The sequence below is a fragment of the Cervus elaphus genome, chromosome 1, assembly GCF_910594005.1.
Source record: "Cervus elaphus chromosome 1, mCerEla1.1, whole genome shotgun sequence".
NCBI classification, from domain to species: Eukaryota; Metazoa; Chordata; class Mammalia; order Artiodactyla; family Cervidae; genus Cervus; species Cervus elaphus.
The window spans coordinates 60,586,270-60,607,978 of NC_057815.1; the positions used below are offsets into that span (position 1 = coordinate 60,586,270).

At 39.2% G+C, this 21,709-nt stretch overlaps 2 protein-coding genes and 1 pseudogene across 2 annotated transcripts in view; 1 reads left to right on the plus strand and 2 right to left on the minus strand.

The window, feature by feature from the left end:
• The window catches only part of LOC122695260 (zinc finger protein 215-like), a 462,760-nt gene extending 457,795 nt beyond the window's left edge, over positions 1-4,965 (minus strand). Inside the window, exon 1 of the mRNA XM_043904932.1 lies at positions 4,822-4,965. The gene's annotated coding sequence lies outside the window, so the exon portion shown is untranslated. The remainder of the gene's footprint in view (positions 1-4,821) is intronic.
• LOC122694965 (interferon-induced very large GTPase 1-like) overlaps positions 1-21,709 on the plus strand; it is a 1,416,129-nt gene that overhangs the window by 818,519 nt on the left and 575,901 nt on the right. The gene's annotated exons all lie outside the window — the stretch shown is intronic.
• Positions 10,797-11,783, minus strand: LOC122701905 (annotated as a pseudogene).

Here is a 21,709-nt window from a genome sequence, read left to right on the forward strand (position 1 = left end):
TAAAAGTAAGTATCAAAGTAGATTAGCAGACTTAAAATCTTGGTTGGAAGCAGTAGAAAGCAGAAGTAACACTTCATTGAACCAATGATATGACAGAAAAGCCTAAAAATGTCTCCCAAAATATGGAGGAGAAGGGAGAAAAAAATTTTCTGGTAAAAAATAAAATCATAGGGAAAAAAATTACAAATCAAAGTGATCCATGCACATGGCAAGAGGAAAAACAATCAAATGGCACATGAGAACTTCTATGAAAAAAACCAACCATTTTCTACCTTACCTTAATTTCTATGTCCAGATTTACTCCACAGAAGTGTTGTTTTTTTTTTTTTTTGAAAACTGATGAAAGCTTTTATGTTTTTTTCTTTGAGTTATGGGGGATTTCTTTCACTTGACTTTGAAGAATTTATTTTTATGAAGAAACAAAAAATGTTTCTACTAGTCACTTTAAATTTATAAAATTTAAATTCATAAATTTATAAACTTTAAATTTATTCCTTACTGATGGTTCTCTTCCCATAGCATTGTGCCTGTACAGTTAAAATATAATTTCAAATTTCTCTGAAGATTTTCCTGTTTCCTAAATTCCTTTTGATTCTGTGATCAAGGTTTTTAATCATCGTGGCTTTTAGACATCGAGTGTTCCCCAGTTTTCTGCTCATATTTAAGAATCAAGTGTTAGGTTGATTATTCTAGATTGTCATATGAATTTCTACTTCTTCTGTATCAGTAGACTGGTTTCCTAATGGGTATTTGCCCTGAATGGGAGACTTACCAAGAGTTATGTGAATATCTTGTCACCCTGCTTTTTTAACTTAAATGCAGAGTATATCATGAGAAACTCTGGGCTGGATGAAGCACAAGCTGGAATCAAGATTGCCACAAGAAATATCAATAACCTCAGATATGCAGATGACATCACCCTTATGGCAGAAAGTGAGGAAGAACTAAAGAGCCTCTTGATGAAAGTGAAAGAGGAGAGTGAAAAAGTTGGCTTAAAACTCAACATTCAGAAACCTAAGATCATGGCATCTGGTCCCATCACTTCATGGCAAATACATGGGGAAACAATGACAGACTTTATTTTTGGGGGGGCTCCAAAATCACTGCAGATGGTGACTGCAGCCTTGAAATTAAAAGACGCTTGCTCCTTGGAAGAAAAGTTATGACCAACCTAGACAGCATATTAAAAAGCAGAGACATTACTTTGCCAACAAAGGTCTGTCTAGTCAAAGCTATGGTTTTTCTAAGAGTCGTGTATGGATGAAAGATTTGGACCATAAAGAAAGCTGAGTGCTGAAGAATTGATGCTTTTGAACTGTGGTGTTGGAGAAGACTCTTGAGAGTCCCTTGGACAGCAAGGAGATCCAACCAGCCAATCCTCAAGGAAATCAGTCCTGAATATTCATTGGAAGGACTGGTGTTGAAGCTGAATACTTTGGCCAATACTTTGGCCACCTGATGCAAAGAACTGACTCATTTGAAAAGACCCTGATGCTGGGAAAGATTGAAGGCAGGAAGAGAAGGGGATGACAGAGGATGAGATGGTTGGATGGCATCACCGACTCAATGGACATGAGTTTGAGTAAACTCTGGGAGTTGGTGATGGACAGCGAGGCCTGGCGTGCGGCAGTCCATGGGGTCGCAAAGAGTCAGACACTACTGAGCAACTGAACAAAACTGAACTGACGTGAATATCAGTGAGACATACACATCGGCAAGCTTAGACTTAGGGTGAGAGGAGGAGCTGGCTGTCAAGCTATGGGCTCCCTACACAACAGAGTGAAAAGGTTTTACTATAAAAAAATGTCAACACCAAAGCTAAAAGTCTTCATTCTCCTCAGATGGTTTATTCAGTTTATTTAGGAAAGAACCTTTTGTGGGAGGAAGGTGCTGGAGCTAAACTGCTTCTCTATGCATGTGGAAAGAGGGCTGGGAGTTTGGGGAGATAACTGGAATAGATGTTTCACATGTAACCCTTCACTCAATCCCTATTTTCTATTTGACTTGGCCTGCCTGCTCCATTGAAGCAGCTTAAGAGTCACAGAGGCAGATGGGTTTCCACCTTCACTGTGGTCACCTCCTAGCGTATTCTAAGTGGTGGCCTTTGCTAAATTGTTTCTTTAAACCATATTTTCACTGTCTTGTAGAAATATTTGAAACCATTTATATACTCATTAAGATCCCCATTAAATGGGGACACAAGGCAAAGTGGATCAACTGAGGAAAGATTCTGAGATCCAACACAAACCTTCTCCAAACTTTAGGAATGTATGGGTTTATTAAAAAAAAAAAAAAAAAGAAGTTTCAAGTGCTAAAGAGGTATCACTCACTGAGTTTCAGCAGAAGAATGAACTATGGGCCCAGATACTTTAAGAATTAATAATATACAAGGAGAAAAAAGAAGAAAAAGTTCACAGATCACATGTTAAAAACAAAAACCAAGGGAGCATTAAAAAAAAAAAAAAAGTAGATTTAACAAACAAGAATATCCATTGTAATGATAAATGCACTGAGTAACAATTTAACTCAATTACATAAAAACTCAAGAGACATCCAAAAGAACTCCAAAGCTTAAAGGGATGATTAAAAAAAATAACAAGCAAATGTAAACAATAAAATAAGCAGGGATAAACTGAATTAAGATATATATTGAATTGAAAGCACAAATGAATGACATTAGACAAGGAGGAAACTTTTGCACAACTGATGACATTTTGACTACTACTCTCTGTATCAGATCACATAAGTGAAATATATTTAGAGCAAAACTTTCAGAAAACAAGAGATGTGATCAATAATAGCACAATATAAACAGGAGACTAAGACGACTTTTTTCAGTCCTTACCAAATAAAGTAAACTAAAATTAACAGCACAGTGGACATGAATATGCTTACTTTGATATACAAAACCAGATAGAATGTAATTTCTATTCAAGCACTCATGAGAATGCTTAAAAAAGCTGCTACTTATTAAGGTACCAAAACTCTTCAATAAACAAAAGGTAAACAAAAGTTGTACAAACTACATTTATTATCAGAATGAAAACTGGCTCTTAACACCATGTAGAAATAGAAAAAACAATCTCAACTATTTTGAAATTTAACTTTTGCTTCTAAAACACAACTCAAATTAAAAACACTTCAAACATTGCATTTCAAAATCTATATAGCACAGCTCAAGTTCTACTGTTAGGAAATAGTGAAGCTTTACATATATAATTAAACAAGAATGAGATGAACTACACATTCAATTCAAAGAGAGAAAAAGCATCAAAATACACTAGGGATTTATAGATTAAAAATTAATAAATTACTCAGTATAAATTATTATAGAGCTATGAGGCCAGGTTAGAGATGTTCAGGATGACATGCTGGCTCTTAAAGATTTCAAAGGAGGAACAGTCTGGATAATAAAAGGACCAAGGTACCGATGTGACTGCGAAGAGCTTAAGCGGTCTGTTTAAGGGAGGAGCAATGGACTCAAGCAATGGAGTCAAGAACTGTTGAAGTTTAAACTCTAAAGTACTAAACAGACACCTTTAAGAACGATGGTGTAGCTCAGGAAGAGGAGTTAAGGGCCAAGCCAGGACCTCTGAAGGATGGGCTCAGTAAGGCGCTGCTGCTGCTGCTGCTAAGTCGCTTCAGTCGTGTCCGACTCTGTGCGATCCCATAGAGGGCAGCCCACCAGACTCCGCCGTCCCTGGGATTCTCCAGGCAACAGTACTGGAGTGGGGCGCCATTTCCTTCTCCAATGCATGAAAGTGAAAAGTGAAAGTGAAGTCGTTCAGTCGTGTCCGACTCAGCGACCCCATGGACTGCAGCCTACCAGGCTCCTCCGTCCATGGGATTCTCCAGGCAAGAGTACTGGAGTGGGGTGCCATTGCCTTCTCCCAGTAAGGCGCAGGTGACAGGAATTTGGAGAGTTAGATTAAATAGCCAGCTGACACCAGTTCAAATGATTTTACAGCATCAAGGAACTGGAACAGACGCTAATTATGGGGAATAGGTAGTATCTGTAAGAAGGGTTATTTTTAATCAAATACGTCATAGGTGAGCAATACCCCGAGGTAAGGAGAATCTTTCACCTTCAGGTAAGGAGACTCTTTCACCTCCGAGATTAGCTTGTAAAAAGGAGCATAAAGCAGTGTGTCAATAAGCATCTGAATAAAGAGAATGCTTACAAAAGCCACTACTTTATTAAGGTACCAAAAACTTCTTCAATAAACAAAAAGTAAACAAAAGTTGTACAAACCACGTTTATTACCAGAATGAAGACTAGATCTTAACACCAAGTAGAAATAGAAAAAACAATCTCAACGACTTTGAAATTTAACTTTTGCTTCTAAAACACAACTCAAATTAAAAACACTTCAAACACTGCACAGAATCTACATAGCCCAGCTCCAGTTCTACTGTTAGGCAATGGCGAAGCCTTACATATATAAACAAACAGGAATGAGACGAATTACACAGTCAACTCAAAGTGAGAAAAATCAACAAAAAATACGGATTTATAGATTAGAAATTAATAAATTACTCATTATATTTACTACTAAATATAAAATTACTAAGTTACTTTTAGCGCGTGTCCAGGAATGACTGAGAAAGCAAGGCAAGTTGCAATGAACTTTTCTCCATTTTCTTTTCCAGTTAATCGATCCAATCACACTTGATCTGGAATCCACGAGTCACTCCAAAATCAAGCTGGGCAAGATATATTTACCAGGGTAAGCGCCTGGAGACCGCCCGCATCGCAGAATTGAAGGGGAGACAGGGGATCTGGAACCTAGCCTTGCGGTTTCCCACCCATGCCCTGCTTACTTCTCCTCTCCCATGCGCTGACTTCCTTCCACAGCCCAGGCCTCCACGCCTGTCAGGTCGCGCCCTCCTCCAGCGCCTCCAGCAGAAACTGCAGAGCGCAGAGCTGGAATCCCGGCAACTGCAAACAAGCCGAGGAGGCCCGTGCGCTCCACGTGGGTGCCCTCTAGCCGGATTCCCAATTCCACTCACCCGCCTCCTCACTGCCCGCGGAGCCGCGTGATGCCTGCAAGTACCGCTTCCAGCCAGGGCTGAGTTCAGTCACACCCAGGAGCCAGTTCAGAGGAGCTGCACAAGTCGCCCGCCCGGTCGGGGAAGGGAGCTTGCGTCGCTAATCACTCCAGAACTGAAGTACCGTGGGTCACACTTGACCCTTACTCGCCGGCGCCGGTTCCGTACCTCTTAAATTCCAGGAGCAGGCCGACACACCTGCGCATGCTCACCAGGCTTGGCTGGAGCCCCCAGCAGCACCCGCGGCCCAAGTTTGTACAGTTGACCAGGGGGTGGGGCCTCTCCCAGACCCGCCCCTTTCCCAGGCCCCTCCTACTTTGTAGACTTGACCCCAACTCTAGTGCCTAGAACCGAGGGCCACCCATAGGGTAGATGGGAAAACGGCTTGTCAAACTTCTGTGGCTTCCTCCATCTACATCTAAAACTGGCCGAATTTTTCTTACAAGTTTTCACTGCCCCACCTACCCATCTCCCCTTTCTCCTGGAATCAAAAAGCAGACAGGAATGTGTAGATACTCAAGATATGAGAAGGGGTAAGATTTAGTTTCATGGGCTATTTGTCATTGATATTTCTTAGTTTTAAGGTTCTGATCATTTGAATAACCTTTCTATAGTTATAGTTTGGGCTTCCGTGGTAGCTCAGACGGTAAAGTGTCTGCCTACAATGCGGGAGAGTGCCTACAATGGGTTCGATCCCTGGGTCAGGAAGATACCCTAGAGAAGAAAATGGCAACCCACTCCAGTATTCTTGCCTGGAAAATCTCATGGACTGAGGATCCTGCTAGGCTACAGTCCATGGGGTCGCAAAGAGTCAGACACGACTGAGCGAATTTCACTTTCACTTTCACTTCTATAATTACAGTCTACTGTTGAGTGTTGTGGAGAGTTAGAGCCTATCTCTGTCCATAGAAATTGAATACAACTGATATTAACTGCCTTTGTCTGCATTGAAGTTAGGACTTAACCAATTATATACACCCAGTCTAGACTTTTCCCTGCCTCTTGAGAAACCTATATGCAAGCCAGGAAGCAACAGTTAGAACTGGACAAGGAACAACAGACTGGTTTCAAATAGGAAAGGAGTACCTCAAGGCTGTATATTGTTACTTTGCTTATTTCACTTATATGCAGAGTACATCATGCGAAACGCTGGGCTGGAAGAAGCACAAGCTATAACCAAGATTGCCAGGAGAAATATCAATAACCTCAGATATGCAGATGACACCACCTTTATGGCAGAAAGTGAAGAGGAACTAAAGAGCCTCTTGATGAAAGTGAAAGAGGAGAGTGAAAAAGTTGGCTTAAAGCTCAACATTCAGAAAACTAAGATCATGGCATCTGGTCCCATCACTTCATGGCAAATAGATGGGGAAACAGTGTCAGACTTTATTTTTTTGGGCTCCAAAATCACTGCAGATGGTGATTGCAGCCATGAGATTAAAAGACACTTACTCCTTGGAAGGAAAGTTATGACCAACCTAGACAGCATATTAAAAAGCAGAGACATTACTTTGCCAATAATGGTTCATCTAGTCAAGGCTATGGTTTCTCCAGTGGTCATGTATGAATGTGAGTGTTGGACTTTGAAGAAAGCTGAGTGCCGAAGAATTGATGCTTTTGAACTGTGGTTTTGGAGAAGACCCTTGAGAGTCTCTTCGACTGCAAGGAGATCCAACCAGTCCATCCTAGAGGAAATCAGTCCTGAATATTCATTGGAAGGACTGATGCTGAAGCTGAATCTCCAATACTTTGGCCACTTGATGGGAAGAACTGACTCGTTTGAAAAGTCCCTGTTGCTGGGAATGATTGAAAGTGGGAGGAGAAGGGGATGACAGAGGATTAAATGGTTGTATGGCATCACCGACTCGATGGACATGAGTTTGAGTAGGCTCTGGGAGTTGGTGATGGACAGGGAAGCCTGGTGTGCTGCAGTCCATGGGGTCATAGAGTCAGACAAGACTGACTGAACTGAACTGATAGTAAAGTGAACCCCAGACACCTCCCCATAAACTTTTCCCATTATTGGCCTTGTTTTTGCTCAGTTGCTCAGTTGTGTCCAACTCTTTGTGACCCATGGACTGCAGCAGCATGCCAGGCTATCCTGTTTTTCACTATCTCCCAGAATTTGCTCACACTCATGTCCATTGAGTCAGTGATGCCATCCAACCATCTCATCCTCCTTCACCCCCTTCTCCTCCTACCCTCAATCTTTCCCAGCGTCAGAGTCTTTTCCAATGAACTGGCCCTTCACATCAGGTGGCCAGAGTATTGGAGCTTAAACTTCAGCATTGATCCTTCCAATGAATATTCAGGGTTGCTTTCCTTTAGGGTTGACTGGTTGGATCTCCTTGCTGTCCAAGGGACTCTCAAGAGTCTTCTCCAGTACCACAGTATGGAAGCATCAATTCTTTGGTGCTCAGCCTTCTTTATGGTCCAACTCTCACATCCTTACATGACTACAGGAAAAAACATAGCTTTAACTATATGGATTTTGTCGGCAAAGTGATGTCTCTGCTTTTTTATATGCTGTCTAGGTTTGTCATAGCTTTTCTTCCAAGGATCAAGAGTCTTTTAATTTCATGGCTTCAGTCACTATCCACAGTCCATTGTTGTTATTTACATTATTATGGCACATCTGCTACAATTAAGAATATAAGAATGATAGCTTATTATTAACTAAACTTTACACTTTGCTTGGATTTCCTTAAGTTTTGTTTTTTATCCTTTTTTTCTGATCCAGGATTCTACTCAGGATACCATGTTACATTAAGTTGTTGTGTCTCCTTGGGCTCCTCCTGGCTGTTACAGTCTCTCAGATTTGTTTTTGAGGACCTTTAAAGTTTTGAGGAGTAAAGGTTATACATTTTACAGGAAGCCCATTTATGAGAATTTGTCTGATAATTTTCTCCTGATTAGACTGAGGTTATGGGTTTGAAGATCTTCCGATCATAAAGTGCTGTTTCCATCACATCATCTCAAGGGAACATACTGCCAACAGGATTTAACACTATTTATGTTAACCTTGATCACTTGGTTGAGGTTGTTTGTCAGCAATTTCTCTTTTTCTATCAGCGGTAGAGAAGCCGCCCTATTCCAATTTCCAGATTCAGCGAATTGCTGCTCCCGCCTGAAGACGGTATTGACTGTGTAAGCTGCGCCCCCTAGTGCTGAATGGCAGTGATGTCCTCACTGACCTGTGCGCGCATGCGTGCGTGCAAAGTTACTGCAGTCGTGTCTGACTCTGTGACCCTGTGGACTGTAGCCCACCAGGCTCCTCTGTGCGTGGGATTCTGACCCATTCTGTGATAAATGAATTAGACCTGTGGTTCTGGCTGAAGGTAGGAATTAATATTATTCAGTATTTTTTCTTTTCGGCTTAAATCATACATAGTCAGTTTCTGTTACTTGCAACTAAAAACCCTGCCTGATACATCATCTTTATTATAATTCTTTAGAAGCCGCTTGGTCCTTTATCCCCGTCTCCCTCCATAGCAGGAGAGGTAGTAGTTTTCACTGGTAATGTGAAAGAGCCCCACAGACATCTGTTTGAATGGAATGGAGCGTGATTGTCTCGGAGCGTTAGTGATCTATTGCTGCATAACAAACCATCTCAAAACGTAGTGCCTTAAAGCAGCAGTCATTTTATTTGCTCAGGATTCTGTGGTTTCACAATTTGGAAAGTGGGGATGACAACTATTGGCAACGACGATATTTAAGATATGACCACGGTTGAAATCATTGAAGGAAGGAAGATCAAATAATTATGAGAATGCAAAGTATCTGAATATTTCATTCTGTGTGAAAATTATAGTAACCAAGAGCTTTAAAAAGAGCAGTGTGTTAGGGAAAGTGGCAGTGAGTAAAGGGTTAAAGTCTGAAGGAAAAGGGAAGGGGCCTAGAAATCTAAAAAAAAAATAAATAAAAGAAAAAAAAAAGGAAAATTAAAAGCCCACAATCCCACTTTCACAGTCATATTTTGTTTCTTCCTTCACCTTCATGGCAAAACTTCTCCAAATTAGTGTCTGCATTTTCTGTGTACATGTTCTGTTTTTTTTTTTTTCCTCCAGTCACTGAATTAGATTTCATCTGGATCATTACTGGCAACTAAATCACAAACTTCAACTATTAATTTTTGTCCTTTTCTATATCACCTCAATTATCACAAGCTTGAATAGGGGTTTTCTCTGATCCTTATTCTCCAATTAGAGTTTGTCTATTGTAGTGCAGTTCTAGTAATTTTAAAAGGATAGTAACAAATGCAAAAATGTGTATGAAAACACATTATGTGTCAGTCATTTCTTTGGGTGTATTGGATACACTCAGAGTTGGATAAGATAAAATGAAATAAGAGCTTAATAAATGGTTTTAAAATGATTGCATGGATACATGAATGAAAGAAATAAGAACTTTAGCTACTAGATATCTCCTCACTGGGGAGATACTCTACTGCAAAATCAATCTGAGGCATGTTGTTCCTGACCCATGTTTATGGTAACTGTGGAATGGTGACCATGGAATCTCCTCTAAATGTGTAACTGATTAAAGTTTGGGTAAAAGAGCCAAGCAGTTTTCAGCCAGTTTATTTGGATTAAGACTTGATGAGAACCTGAAGTGGATTCCAGAATTGACCATTCTAGAGAAGATGAGCCACGGTGAGATATAGAGACAGCTAAGCTTATGGAGGTACCAGCCTAGAGTTTGTAAACTCCAATTTCTAAAATTCTAATTCTATTTTACTTTCAGAAGAAATATTCATTGGGTAAACTGGGATCATTCAAAGGAAGGTGGTCGGAATGAATGTAGGGTACCAAAGAATGTTAGATAAAGGAATTTTAAAATAACAAGCAGGTGATTGTGAGAAATGAATTTGGGTAGATATAGAAATTGACTTCAGTGAGTTTTAGTATAGAAGGATAATGAAAAATTATTCTAGGAGTAAAACTAGTGAGAGTTGGTTGAAAATATAGGAAAACTGAAGGAAGATCTTTCTAATAGTAAAAAACTGTCTATTTAATAGTATATATAATAGTAAATAAACTGTCTAAAGGGAATGATCCTAGAGCATAGGGAGCTAGCTATATCATTCTTGTCTAGACAAATGATGGACAACTAATAGAAATATTATAGAGTAGTTTAAGCCTCAGACATATGTTTGGATTATATGACTGAATTCCCTTTTTAGTCTGATAATCTGTGATAGATGAACTTTGGGGCAATGAAATAAAAAATTTTCCGGAGCTTTCAGAAAAGAACATCATGAGCTAGGAAGTAGCGTTGCCTCTGGAACCTTTTTACAACTGGAATGCTGTGGGCCATGAATGATCCTAGTAGTAAAGACTCTTCCAAACATGTTTATTGTTTTGATCAGACTTTTCCTAGGTTTCTGACTGGGACATCCAAACTTGAAATGTCTTTGATGTTAAAATAATGTATTCAACTCATATTAGATGTTATCTCAGGATAATCCAGTTTAAACCTCTTAGATTCAACAGTGACTATGCTTCAAACATGTCCATGTTAACTGATTAACCAAATGTGCCTTCAAAATAGCACTTAATCCTTTTCATAACCAAGAAGTAACCTAACTTTTCATCCTCTATTTCTTCTCTATGTTTATAGGCACAGTTTCTGAAATGTGTTCCTTACTTTTATCCTTCTTCCTGAAATGACCTAATTCATAACTGCTGACTGAAATTCTGCTCTTCATTTAAGGATGTTACCATGCCTCCAAAAGTCAAACCTAAAGATCACCATCTCTGAGAAAAGGACTTTCTTCCAGCCAGTTTCCTGAGAGCTCCTTTGACATCCTTGTTTCTCAGGCTATAAATTATGGGATTCAGCATTGGAGTCACCACTGTATAGAACACAGATATCATTTTATCCTGCTCTTTTATGGTCTTGGAATTTGGCCGCATGTAGGTGAATATTCCTGATCCATAAAAGAGGACAAAAACAATGAGGTGGGAGCCACAGGTAGAAAAAGCCTTGAGCCGCCCCTCCCCAGCCTGCATCTGGATCACAGTGGAGATGATATTCCACTAGGAGACCAAGATCAGGGAGACAGGAGCTAGGAGGATGACCACACCCATTGCAAAGATGGCCATTTCTGTGATGTAAGTATCTGCTGAAGCCAGCTTCAGGAGGGCACGGGGTTCACAAAAGTAGTGACTGATAATGTTCTGTCCTTGATAAGGAAGTTGGAAAGTAAAGGTGGTATCTACCAGAGACACTACTGCACCACTGGCCCAGGACCCTGTGGTCAACTGGAGACACACTTGCTGGGTCATGATGGTGGGGTAGTGCAGGGGCTTGCAGACCGCCACATACCGGTCATAGGCCATCACTGCCAGCAGAGCACATTCTGTGCCCCCGACCAGAAGGAAGACAATGACCTGTGTCATACAGCCCGCGAAAGAAATAGATTTCTTCTTCACCAAGAAGTGGACCAACACTTGAGGGACAATGCTGGTAGAGAAGCAGAGATCTGTATAAGAGAGGTTTCTAAGAAAAAAGTACATGGGCGTGTGAAGTTGAGAATCCGTGAAGATGAGAATGATGATAAGCAGGTTTCCAAGCACAGTTAACAGATAAATGATGAGAAAAAGAATAAACAGCAGGATCTGGGTCTGTGAGTCCTGTGAAAGGCCAAGGAAGATAAATTCTGCCATAGAAGTGTGATTTTCTTCTCCCATTGAGGTTTATGCTTGTTTCCCTGTTTGGCACCAACAAAAATAACAAACTTTGGGTTTATGCTATTGGGCTTCCCAGGTAGCTCAGTGGTAAAGAATCTGCCTGCCATGCAGGAGACACAGTTTCAATCCCTGGGTGGGGAAGATCCCCTGGAGAAGGAGATGGCAACCCACCCCAGTATTCTTGCCTGGGAAATCCCATGGACAGAAGGAGCTTGACAGGCTATTATCCATGGGATTGAAAAGAGTTGGACTGACTTAAAACAACAACCTGTAGAAGAGGCTCATTTAAAGCTCAATTTAAAAGCTAATTGGATATTTCTAGCTTTCTGCTCTCCAGCTTGTTCTAATTGATACTAAGTAGAATACTTTATTCTTATTAGTTGGCTACAATTTAAATCCACTCTATTTTCCCCCCAAATCTCCCAGTGCCACTTATTTACAGATAAAATATGATATTGTTAAAACCTTCTTGGGTTTTATATGTTCTGATATGAAGATATTACAATTTATGTGAATTTTACTGAATGGCTATACACAGATTATTAGGAAATGACTGTGTATACTGTTAGGATTATCACCGTGTGTAAAAACTGTACCACTAAGTGTTCAAAACACTACATGTTAAATTATAACACATGCTTGAAAAACATGAAACAGTTTTCAGGCATCAAATTTAATTTGACCTCTTAAAAAACAGCAAACTTTTCTTGGGTTGAAAAATATAGCCTTAGCATATCAATACAAAGGACAATTCTGTTTATATTAAAGAATATAATAGTAAAACTAAAACAACACAAAAAAGGAAAAATAGGTTTAAGTTGTGATATGTGATTAGGACTAGACTTGAAAATCACAAAAGCCTTCTAAAATACCTTGAAGGAAAAGTGTCGAATTTACAACGTAAATTGAAAGACTTCAGTGAGATAATAGCATCATGAATAAAATTAAAAGATAAACTACAAACTGAGAAAAATATTTGAGGGAGATATCAGACAAAACTTAAAATACTTTATTACATTATGATTCTATATCAAACACTATGAAAATTGTTGAGTCTAAGAAATAATGGGCCAAGGACATGGACAGACTATTTACAAAGAAAAAAATACAAATAGCTACTAACTACAAGAAAAAAAAAATCATTATTATTATGACTAAGTACAATTACAACAATGAGAGATACAGCTTTTACCTGGGAAATTAGCTGAGGTTTTAATAGCAAAAGTCACAACAAAAAATAATAACTAGTATTTTACTGAGCATTTAACACATATCAGGCATTACTTTAAGGGTTTTATATGATCCTATTGTCCTGATAATATCTTGAAGTAGACACTGTCTTATTTTTCAGATGAGAAAACTGAGGCACAAAGAGATTAAATCATCCAATTAATAAATGGCAGAATTCATTAGCTCTATAATGTATAATGAAAATGCAGAGAAACGTCAATTTTGTACAATGTAAGTAGGAAAGTTAGCATAGTATTTCTGAGAAACAATTTTGTCAAATACATTAAATGACTCAAATCCTCATGCTTTGGTTCTCAGTAGTATGGATAAGGAAGAAACTATTTTTTACCAGTCCTTTCTCCCCAGGAGGAGTAAAAATCTGATTTGTAACATGAGGCTGTTGATTGGTCCATGTTTACTACTAGGTAGAGTTATTGTGCTTTAAAAGGCCATGCTCACGTCTCTTTCTTCTCTTCTTCCTGAGAATGGACTGTTAAGGTCCCTTAATGGACCTTGAACAAGGTCACGCTTTAGAACTTTACTTGCTCTATTCTTTCATTTTTAACTAGTTCCTTGGTGTACTCATCATCACTTTGTTCTTTTGTATCATGTCACCAGTCAGAGAGTAATACAATGATACAATATGGATTTAAGCCATAAGGGAACTTTAAACGAACTTTAGACTAGACCACGTAGCCCAATCCATGCTCCTCAGAGCTCTGAACTTCAGTGACATTAGAGACTCACCTGATTAATAAAAAGTGGCATCTTAGTTTTCATTATTTCATGTTTCTTCTGTAGAATTCTAAGGGGAGGAATGATTAGGAAGAGAGTAGTATTAAGACCACCTAAGCCTAATATAAGACCTCCTAAGGCAGCTGAGAGGAGCAACCCCATGTCCAAGGTAAGGAGCAGCGGCTGCGCTTTGCTGGAGCAGCCGTGGAGAGATACCCCAGGTCCAAGGTAAGAGAAACCCAAGTAAGACGGTAGGTGTTGCGAGAGGGCATCACAGGGCAGACACACTGAAACCATATCACAGAAAACTAGCCCATCTGATCACAGGACCACAGCCTTGTCTAACTCAATGAAACTAAGCCGTGCCGTGTGGGGCCACCCAAGACGGATGTGTCATGGTGGAGAGGTCTGACAGAATGTGGTCCACTGGAGAAGGGACTGGCAAGCCAATTCAGTATACTTGCCTTGAGAACACCATGAACAGTATGAAAAGGCAAAATGATAGGATACTGAAAGAGGAACTCCTCAGGTCGGTAGGTGCCCAATATGCTACTGGAGATCAGTGGAGAAATAACTCCAGAAAGAATAAAGGGATGAAGTCAAAGCAAAAACGATACCCAGTTGTGGATGTGACTGGTGATGGAAGCAAGGTCTGATGCTGTAAAGAGCAATATTGCATAGGAACCTGGAATGTTAGGTCCATGAATCAAGGCAAATTGGAAGTGGTCAAACAGGAGATGGCAAGAGTGAATGTCAACATTCTAGGAATCAGTGAACTAAAATGGACTGGAATGGGTGAATTTAACTCAGATGACCATTATATCCACTACTGTGGGCAGGAATAACTTAGAAGAAATGGAGTAGCCATCATGGTCAATAAGAGTCCGAAATGCAGTACTTGGATGCAATCTCAAAAATGACAGAAGGATCTCTTGTTCATTTCCAAGGCAAACCATTCAATAGCATGGTAATCCAAGCCTATGCCCCAACAAGTAACGCTGAAGAAACTGAAGTTGAACGGTTCTATGAAGACCTGCAAGACCTTTTAGAACTAACACCCAAAAAAGATGTCCTTTTCATTATAGGGGACTGGAATGCAAAAGTAGGAAGTGAAGAAACACCTGGAGTAACAGGCAAAATTGGCCTTGGAGTATGGAATGAAGCAGGGCAAAGGCTAATAGAGTTTTGCTAAGAGAACGCACTGATCATAGCAAACACCCTCTTCCAACAACACAAAAGAAGACTTTACACATGGACATCACCAGACAGTCAACGCCGAAATCAGATTGCTTATATTCTTTGTAGCCAAAGATGGAGAAGCTCTATACAGTCAGCAAAAACAAGACTGGGAGCTGAGTGTGGCTCAGATCATGAACTCCTTATTGTCAAATTCAGACTTAAATTGAAGAAAGCAGGGATAACCACTAGACCATTCAGGTATGACCTAAATCAAATCCCTTATGACTATACAGTGGAAGTGAGAAATAGGTTTAAGGGACTAGATCTGACAGACAGTGTGCCTGTTGAACTATGGACGGAAGTTTGTGACATTGTACAGGAGACAGGGATCAAGACCATCCCCATGGAAAAGAAATGCAAAAAGGCAAAATGGTTGTCTGAGGAGGCCTTACAAATAGCTGTGAAAAGAAGAGAAGTGAAAAGCAAAGGAGAAAAGGAAAGATATTCCCATTTGAATGCAGAGTTCCAAAGAATAGCAAGGAGAGATAAGAAAGCCTTCCTCAGCAATCAATGCAAGGAAATAGAGGAAAACAACAGAATGGGAAAGACTAGAGATCTCTTCAAGAAAATTAGAGATACCAAGGGAACATTTCATGCAAAGATGGGTTCGATAAAGGACAGAAATGGTATGGACCTAACAGTAGCAGAAGATACTAAGAAGAGGTGGCAAGAACATACAGAAGAACTGTACAAAAAAGGTCTTCATGAGCCAGATAATCACGATGCTGTGATCACTCACCTAGAGCCAGACATCCTGGAATGTGAAGTCAAGTGGGCCTTAGAAAGCATCCCTACAAACAAAGCTAGTGCAGGTGATGGAATTCCAGTTAAACTATTTCAAATCCTGAAAGATGACGCTGTGAAAGTGCTGCACTCAATATGCCAGCAAATTTGGAAAACTCGGCAGTGGCCACAGGACTGGAAAAGATCAGCTTTCATTCCAACCCCAAAGAAAGGCAATGCCAAAGAACGCTCAAACTACTGCACAATTGCACTCATCTCACACACTAGTAAAGTAATGCTCAAAATTCTCCAAGCTGAAGCCAGGCTTCAGCAATACATGAACTGTGAACTTCCAGATGTTCAAACTGGTTTTAGGAAAGGCAGCGGAACCGGAGATCAAATTGCCAACATCCGATGGATCATTGAAAAAGCAAGAGAGTTCCAGAAAAACATCTATTTCTGCTTTATTGACTACGCCAAAGCCTTCAACTGTGTGGAGCACAATAAACTGTGGAAAATTCTAAAAGCGATGGGAATATCAGACCACCTGACCTGCCTCTTGAGAAACCTGTGTGCAGGTCAGGAAGCAACAGTTAGAACTGGACATGGAACAACAGACTGGTTCCAAATAGGAAAAGGAGTACGTCAAGGCTATATATTGTCACCCTGCTTATTTCACTTATATGCAGAGTACATTATGAGAAACTGGGCTGGAAGAAGCACAAGCTGGAATCAAGATTGCCGGGAGAAACATCAATAACCTCAGATATGCAGATGACACCACCCTTATGGCAGAAAGTGAAGATGAACTAAAGAGCCTTTTGATGAAAGTGAAAGAGGAGAGGGAAAAAGTTGGCTTAAAGCTCAACATTCAGAAAACTAAGATCATGGCATCTGGTCCCATCACTTCATGGGAAATAGATGGGGAAACAGTGGAAACAGTGTCAAACTTTATTTTGGGGGGCTCCAAAATCACTGCAGATGGCGACTGCAGCCATGAAATTAAAAGATGCTTACTCCTTGGAAGGAAAGTTATGACCAACCTAGACAGCATATTAAAAAACAGAGACATTACTTTGCCAGTGAAGATCCATCTAGTCAAAGCCATGGTTTTTCCAGTAGTCATGTATGGATGTGAGTTGGACTGTGAAGAAAGGTGAGCGCTGAAAAATTGATGCTTTTGAACTGTGGTGTTGGAGAAGACTCTTGAGAGTCCCTTGGACTGCAAGGAGATCCAACCAGTCCATCCTAAAGGAGATCAGTCCTGGGTGTTCATTGGAAGGCCTGATGCTGAAGCTGAATCTCCAGTACTTTGGCCACCTCATGCGAAGAGTTGACTCATTGGAAAAGACCCTGACGCTGGGAGGGATTGGGGGCAGGAGGAGAAGGGACGACAGAGGATGAGATGGCTGGATGGCATCACCAACTTGATGGACATGAGTTTGAGTAAACTCCGGGAGTTTGTGATGGACAGGGAGGCCTCGTGTGCTGCGATTGATGGGGTCGCAAAGAGTCAGACACAACTGAGCGACTGAACTGAACTGAACTGCACTGAAGCCTAATATCTTCTAACACTCCCAAACATTATCCCAAATTCTAAATCCAACTTTAGGAATCCATTCTAAATAAATACTCTAAATTTCAGAAAATATTCACAAAACAATACATTCTCATATCATATAGTGAAATAATGCTTAAAAACAAACATTCAGACATAATGAGAGCCCAAAATAAACCCCCATATGTATGGTTAATAAGGTGCCAAGAATATATAATGGGGAAAGGATAGTCTTTTCAATAAATGGTGTTTGGAAAACTGGATATTCACACACCAAGCAATTAAATTGGACCCTTATCTCACACAGTATAAAAGTTAACTCAAAATAAAGACTTAACTCCTGGAAGAAAGTATGGGGGAAAACTTGTGGACATTAGTCGTGGTAATGATTCCTGTATATGACAGTAAAAGCACAAGGAACAAAGGCAAAAGTAGACAGGTGAAATAAACTACATCAAAAGGCCTCTACATTCCAAAGCAAACACTTAACAAAATGAAAAGGTAACCTGTGGAATGGGAGAAAATATTTGCAAACTGTCTACCAGAAAAAAGTTCATGTTTAAAGTATACAAGGAAATCATACACACAATGTCAAAAGAGCAAATAACACAATTAAAATATGGACTAAAGAACTGAATAGACATTTTTCCAAGAAGACATACAAATGGCCAACAGGTACCTGAAAAAGTGCTCAACATCACTATTCAAGATCGAAATGTAGATCAAAACCACAATGATTACCTCATCCTTGTTAGGATGGCTACTATTAAAAAAACAGATATAATAAGTGTCGGTAAAAATGTAGAGAAAAGGGAACACTTCAACACTGTGGGAATGTAAATTGTAGCAGATAGTATGGAAAACATCATGAAAGTTTCTCAAAAAACTGAAAATAGAACTATCCTATAATCCAGCAATTTTACTCCTGGGTATGTATCCAAACAAAATAAAAACACTAATTTGAAAAGATAAGTGCACCCTGATGTTCATAGCAGCATAATTTATCAATATATAGAACAAATCTTAACATCCATCAACACAAATGAATGGATAAAGAAGATGTAGTATATACACACAAAGGAAGATTACTCAGCCATAAAAATAATGAATTTCTGCCATTTGCAACAAGATGGATGGACCTAGAAGGTATCAAGTGAAATATGTCAGAGAAAGACAAATACTGTATGACTTCACTTATAAGTGGAATCCAAGAAATAAAACAAATGAAGGAATATAACAAAACAGAAATAGACTCACAGATCTAGAGAACAAACTCATGGTCACTGAAGGGGAGAAAGACAGAGGGAAGAAGTAGGAGAGTAAGAGGAACCAAATACTGTGCATAAAGTAAATAAGATACATGGATATATTTTACAGCACAGAGAATATAGTCAACATTTTATAGTAAATTTAGAGTATAATCTATATATTAAAACACTGAATCACTGTGTTGTACACCTGAAGCTAATATAATATCATAAACCAAGTATACCTCAATAAAAAATGGATAAAGAAAATGTTGGATATACACACAGTGGAACATTATTCACCCTTAAAAAGAAGGAAATCCTGCTATTTGTGTTGACATGGATAAACTGAGAAGACTTTATGCTAAGTGAAATAAGCCAGACACAGAAGTCCAAATACATAATATCACTTATATGAGGAATATAAAATAATCAAACTCATAGAAGCAGAGGGTTGCCAGGGTCTGTGGGGAGGAGGAAATGGGAAAGTATTAGTCAAATGATACGAAATTTCAGTTACACAAGATGAGTCCTAGAAATGTACTGTATAGCATAGTTCTTGTAGTTATTCAAAGAAATATTTCCTTTTCCAGTTATTTTTGAAATTCCACAGGGAATAACTTACCTGTTCTCAGCAGGCTCAGCTTCAAAGTCAAGTCTGTCATTTTCTTTTTTCCGTTTTCTTGTCTAGGTGTTATCTGAGCCCCATTTCTTCTATACCCTACAAATAATGATTATCATTAATGATAATGGGGACAATAATCTTCCATTGGTGTGAGAGAGAGAAAGAATATCTTCCAGGTGGTGATAATGGGAAAGAATCTGCCTGCCAATGCAGGAGATGCAAGTTCGATCCCTGGGTGGGGAAGATCCCCTGGAGTAGGAAATGGCAACCCACTCCAGTGTTCTTGGCTGGAAAATTCCATGGGCAGAGGATCCTGGTGCATTACAGAACATGCAGTTGCAAAAGAGTCTCTCACACACACACACACACACACACACATATTCAAAATGTATAGAAAATATTGAACAAAATTTTCCAAAATGTTGAGAGCAGTTTACTCCAGGTACTGAAATTTTGGGTGACTTATTTTTCTTCTTTTCTAATACTGTGATGCTTTAAAGTTGTTCTTTAAAAGGCCACATAGTTACAATATAGGAAAAAATATGAAAATAGGAAAATCTTAGTATTTAACTGACAATGCTTTAAACTAAAGTCATTTTACTGCTTCTACTTTCAGTCTTGATAAAATAAGTGGTATAGAACTAGCCATCTTGCTGGAAGCAAATGTACAACAAAATATATAACAATCATTTTGCAGATGTTGGACAATAGCCAACTCAGAATATAATCCTGTATAAGAAGATTAGCAAAGGTGAAAATAGATTGAAGCCACCCAATGCATATTGGAGAGTGGGGCAAACAGATTTGAAGTATGTAGCATGTACATTTACCAAAATCTCTCTGGAAGGTAATCTCAAAATATTACAAAATTCTAAATAGGCTTATCTTTTTTCTGAACAATGCTAATTTTAGGTCTTTATATTTTGGAAGTCATTATAGATATTCAAAATCCTTGTCTCAAATGATATTCACATATAGAATTGTTTCCAGAAGAAAAAAAGCACTTAAAGTCTAACAATGGGTGATATGTTAAATAAATTCTAGATTTACTATTTAATGTAATCAATAAAGCACAGAGAAACAGGTAAGAGTAAAGATGTCTCAGTCACACAGAGATAAGTTGGATCCTTTTCCCCTCATTTCTTAACTCTGTATTCCTGGACAATTTAAGTATCTCTTGCTTGCATGTGACAGTTTCCTAATGTAGAATGGACATAGCACAAATTCACTGTATGATTATAAAGATTAAATTAAGAACTTAATGGAAAATAGTTTGCTCAATGTCTGGCAACTACATTAAAGAAATGCCTGCCTACCATTAGGGTGATGATGATGATGATGCAATAAACCATTAAAAGGTAAGTAGATCTATATTTTCCATAGGAAGATGTCTGACACTGTTGCATCAAAAAAGTAGGCTGCAAAATAATATGTGTGTGTGTGTATCTCAATGAATCCTTTAAATAATACCCTTATCACATTGATAAACAACACACAGCAAAACTAAGAATTCAGGTAGAAACTGTACAGTATGTATGAAGAATGGTTATCTATCTAAGGTGGGATTTGTACATTTAACATATGTGTATGTATATATGTGGGTCGGGGAAGAATTTGGTTTAATCTCCAAGCAGAAAGAGAGTAATAAATGAGTGAAAAAAAGAGCCAAATAAGATGAAATGTAGTATCATTTATATCCCAAGGAAGATCAGGGAAAATTATTCTTTTACACTCTAAATTTTCATACAACTTTGTCAATTTGACTAAATAATTCTCTTAAATACAGATAGAAAATGAGGAAGCAGAAATGGATGGGAAAAATATTAATGGGAATATAAATTAGAAGAAAGTAGGGAGGGGAGGCTGAGCATAGAGGACAGGAAGCCAGAGATGTGGAGAAAAGCAGAAGGAGGAAGGGGCTACAGGAGGAGATCTGTAAGTCTGGCTATTTTCCCAAACAAAAAGACAGGCAGTGAATCTTTTATATCTCAGAGGCCCTAATAACATCATAACCAGTATGGTCTTTCCAGATATCTTCTCTTAGTGAGTTAATCTTATGTACACACAACTGCGAATTTGGGAATGACTTCTTGTCATACACAGATAACGATGCTATGCGTACCTACTCAGTCAACTTCACAAGCAATATTTCACACAAACACACAGACAGCTACACATCACAGATATACTCACATGAGTATTTTGTATTCTTACATACTTACTCTCATAGTCCCCAAATCTTTACCATAACAAAAGGAGTCACAGAGTAAGTATTGGGCCAACTGGATACTGACTGAGGCTGGGTCATATAGGAAGTCACCATGCCTGACTCGCATGAGATTATTGGAATATGAGGCATACGTGTGATGGCCCAGCAGTGGAGGCTGGAGTCCTCCTCCTACTGGAAGGGCAGCGCTGACTGTAGCTTTCCTCCATCTGCTCTGACTCATCAAGGGGGTTGGAGGCGGCAGTACTAGCGTTCCTAGAACAGGGTATCATACAATCAGGCTCCTTCACATCTCCCACACCCAGAGCATGTTCACAGACAAGAAACTCTTGAAGGGGCTCCTCAAAGCAAGATTCCCAGTATCATTCCCGCTCCCTGCCTATT